Genomic DNA, 4,659 nt, shown 5'->3' with positions numbered 1-4,659 from the left:
TTTTTATAGAAAAGCAAATTTCTTAATTAGCACCTTTTTTAGCCCTTCAAGAGTATATTACAATGATAATAATAATAACACTTGTAAAACTTAAGTCTAAATCGAAATATATCGAACATTCATGGATATATAATAAACGTTCCTCGTTAGTCAACTTAGTTATCAACACATGAGAAGTGACGTTATCTCCTATGTTAGTTTTAATCAGTTGTCTAAGTAATCAGTGTCGGATCACATTTAAGAACGTCTGTATTATCAATCTTGATGGAACGTTTTCAGTCACACGTTTTCTCGAATATTAAGATCACAGGCCTAACATGTTACTGCCAACGAGGCCTTTCGTTCAATACTAAAACTCGTCAGCTGGATTGGACGATGAGAGATAGACGTCTAATTTTAAAGTTGATCAATGAAGAAGAATATGTGTAAAAAAACACACCAACAAGCCTGTTCTCTAAGTTATTTTTATCACAAATGTTAGGGCTATTGGTTTCCAACGCTTCGCCAGTTTTCGGTGTTTAAATGTCAATATTCATCACAGTTTCAATACGAGTTAAGTATCCGTAAATTTCACGTTATTCAACCTAAGGAACGATAAATAAATGTCCACCAATAATATTACAGTGGTAGCTGTCGTATCTTGACGTTTGTTTCGAATTACGCGCAAAGCTACTCGAGGGCTATCTGCGCTAGCCGTCCCTAAAGTTTGAAGCGACAGATTAGAGCTAAGGCAGCTAGTCATCACTATCCACCGCCAACTCTTGGGCTACTCTTTTACTAACGAATAATGGGATTGACTATCACACTATAGCACTCCCACGGATGAAAAGGCGAGCACGTTCGGGGACGGGATTCTAACCCACAGCCCTGAGACTGCAAGTCGAGTACCCTAACTCCCAGACCATGTCCAGCCAGGCATCTTATTACTAGCAAACATAATATACATATCTATAAAGAAACAAGTTTGGGAAATTTATTAATTTTCTGTAGTTATATCAAATCAATTTATTATGAAGACAGAAATGTTCCTTACATTTTGCACAGTATTTAAAAAAACCTGTTTAATGTACACCTCACGGTCATGAATAATTAGTTAACTTTGGTTGAAATAGTGGAAAAATAAAAAAAAATATTTTCTTGCAACATCTTAAACAGAAGAGAAACCTAATAATTAACCCTGCCGATTGACTGATCATAAACGTGAAGAGAGATTTTATAAGCAAACAAACTAAACAGGACAATACAGGCCTAATGACACAACAATACTTACAGGCTGACTTGTTGGCTCGGGATCGTCTGCTTTCAAACAATTGTCGCGCCATCTACCCGCTGAAAATTATTGTATAAATAATTTTGTTTGTGTTTATTCTTCTTAACGATCAGGCCTCGTCTTGTAGCTTTTTTTTTTATAGTAACTGTAATATAATTCAAATAAAATTTTTATACTATTTTAGACATTCAAGATTAGAGATGATTTTATTTAACAATTATTATCTTAAAGAAACTCTACTATATTCTTTTAATTCTAACTTTGTAATATTTGTTAACTGGTCATTTTATTTTCGGGTAATTTATGTTCTCAGAAGACAATTGAAATGTACTACTGTATTTCGTTTAGTATGTAATAGAAATGTCTGTGACGTCATTCTTAGAGATTCCTGTCATTGATAGAAGTTTTTAACATCAAAAACGAGCATCGGCAAGACAAAAAATAGTAAAGCGTTTTAATATTTTAATCAGAAAATCGGGCTCTGAATCTGCTTTGGTATTCACTTTATTCAGAACATTTTAAATCTAGTCGTGAGAAGAACATTGAGTTGTTGGAACTGGTTCAGAGGAGGACAACGAGGATAGGACAGGTTAAGATATCTGAAATTGTTTTCTAAACTCCCCTAAACAACAACAAACAGTTGAAGAGTATTGGATTGAGGTGTTTAAAACTCTTAAAGAAATTAGTAGTCGGCAAATCTTGTCAAAAATGGCGGATTACAGTTTAGGCTGTGAATCAAGCAAATAGAAAAACAAACAAACAAAACATGACAAGTTGATAAACCGAATCCAGTCTTAAGGCAAATAAAGTATTCCGTATACCACCTCGTTCTAGCGGTTAGTGTGGATAAACTGTGAATTCGTGGTTCGTGTCCCGTTGCTGAATATGATAATAATAATAATAAACGTTCCACGTTCTGGTTAGCAGTGGGTGGTATTGAATGGTTCAACATTAGGGACTGACATGCGCAGACAGTCTTTCTGCAACGTTGCAACGAATATTATGTTTATATAATCATCTTAAGTTTATACAGAGACAGACAGACAGTTTAGATGTATAGAAACATGTAATATATAAGAACGTTTTAATATTTTTAATTTATGCTACTATACACTAGTTTCTTTTTAACAGATTGGTGTAAAAATAAAAATAAACAAACCTACAAGTTAGTCTCACGAACAGAATGACGCAGAAATTTCTGGATTTAATGAGACCAAAATATCACAAAGGCTAAAATAAAATACACGATATTTGTAACTCGGAATAAACCGTTTTGTAAGAAGTCCAATCATTTATCATTGTTACATTTCCAATTCAACTAACGTATAAGCCACGCCCAACTTTGAGCAAATGGCATTTCTATACACACACATTGGTCTCGAAATAAAGCTATTAAAACAACATAGCGATCACGTTTCTGCGTGGCCAAATCGTTCTTTTGTAGAAGTTGAACTTCCGAAACGAACTTGCTTGAAAGTCAGAATCTCGTCCTGTCACGTGATTTTTTAGTTTGTTTGTTTTTTTTTCTTCGTCCGAATTATTTCGTTCTGTCTCTGACAAAACAACAATTAGGAGAATAAGAAAGACATCGCTGTCAAATGACAAAGATGTGAAAATATATATATATATATATATATGCATGTTAAGGTACAAGTGCTCCTCCCCCCCTCTCCCTCAAAAAATGTTTTTGTGTTTATGGGATAGCTACTAAGGCTATCTGCCACCGTCCAAAATCAACGCCAATGGGTTCATTGTCACTCTTATAACGCTCCTAAAGTTTAAGTGCCGGGGATACTTTACGATATCACACGGCAAGTTCCAAGATCCAGAGCTGTAACGTTGGGCCAAACAGCACCCCCTCCCCCAAACAAAGTAATTGATTTTTTTTTTGCAATCATGAAAATCATTAGTACAAAACCTGAAGAGAAAAACATTAATGTATAAGTGACATGTTGATGTTCAAAGTTATAAATATATATATACTGTTGTATATAGAGAGACAAACATAATTCAGTTAGGCCTTCGTTGAGAAAAAAACAGAATTGGAAATTTTGTCATAGTAATAAAATTAAACTCAGATTTTGTTTTTACTGCCAAGCTCTGTCAAACAGCAAAGAAGCGACACAGTACGTCAGAGAGTTGGTAAGAAGCGACACTGTTCGTCAGAGAGTTGGTAAGAAGCGACACAGTACGTCAGAGTGGTCGGTAAGAAGCGACACAGTACGTCAGAGTGGTTGGTAAGAAGCGACACAATACGTCAGAGTGGTTGGTAAGAAGCGACACAGTACGTCAGTGTGGTTGGTAAGAAGCGACACAGTACGTCAGAATGGTCGGTAAGAAGCGACACGGTACGTCAGAGTGGTTGGTAAGAAGCGACACAGTACGTCAGAGAGTTGGTAAGAAGCGACACAGTACGTCAGAGTGGTTGGTAAGAAGCGACACAGTACGTCAGAGTGGTTGGTAAGAAGCGACACAATACGTCAGAGAGGTTGGTAAGAAGCGACACGGTACGTCAGAGTGGTTGGTAAGAAGCGACACGGTACGTCAGAGTGGTTGGTAAGAAGCGACACAGTACGTCAGAGTGGTTGGTAAGAAGCGACACAATACGTCAGAGTGGTTGGTAAGAAGCGACACAGTACGTCAGAGTGGTTGGTAAGAAGCGACACAGTACGTCAGAGTGGTCAGTAAGCTTGTAAAGTTTGGGTAATAAGAGAGATTAGAACCTTTGACTCAGGATCACTATCAGAACATGTTTTTGTTTTTTGTCCCCCACGTGAATAGTATTTCAATTAACATAATAATAATAAATAAACTAAAAACATGGAAAATCTTTTAAATATAAAGTATTCGTATATTTTACAAAAGAAACGTGTTCGGATAATTTATTGCTGTAAGTACCCAGAGACCTTGGACATAAAATAAGCTTGCTTCAAGTAATCTCGGTGCAGGTTGTTTGAACATACATTTCTATGGTCAGATCATTATACGTCACCTTTCACAATCTTTCTCATTTTCATATATATTGAATCCGCCCCTATTTCGAATGTCATGTACGTTGAAACTGTTTTGTGATAATTGTCTGTGTCACGAACTGCCGTACAGAACTCCAAGCCGTATTTCACCAGTGTCTGATTACATTGCAGGCGAGTTAAATATGGATAAATAGACATTACGAAATTTGACGTAGTTATCAGGATAACAATATAGTGTTCAGTATTACTACAACAATACGGTGTTCAGTCTTATTATAACAATACGGTGTTCAGTCTTACTATAACATTACAATATTCATTCTTACTACAACAATATAGTGTTCAATCTTATTATAACAATACAATATTCAGTCTTATTACAACAATACAATATTCAGTCTTATTACAACAATACAA

The 4,659-nt window shown here is 35.8% G+C and overlaps 1 long non-coding RNA gene across 1 annotated transcript in view; it reads right to left on the bottom strand.

Annotated features, from left to right (window-relative positions):
- Positions 1–1,330, bottom strand: part of LOC111089578 — a 40,620-nt gene extending 39,290 nt beyond the window's left edge. Inside the window, exon 1 of the long non-coding RNA XR_002613818.1 lies at positions 1,271–1,330. This is a non-coding gene — a long non-coding RNA (uncharacterized LOC111089578). The remainder of the gene's footprint in view (positions 1–1,270) is intronic.
- Between the last annotated feature and the right edge of the window lie 3,329 nt (positions 1,331–4,659).

The sequence above is a fragment of the Limulus polyphemus genome, unplaced genomic scaffold (assembly GCF_000517525.1).
Source record: "Limulus polyphemus unplaced genomic scaffold, Limulus_polyphemus-2.1.2 Scaffold6678, whole genome shotgun sequence".
Taxonomy (NCBI): domain Eukaryota; kingdom Metazoa; phylum Arthropoda; class Merostomata; order Xiphosura; family Limulidae; genus Limulus; species Limulus polyphemus.
Note: the sequence above shows the minus strand (reverse complement) of the source record. Positions and strands in the feature narration are given on the sequence as shown.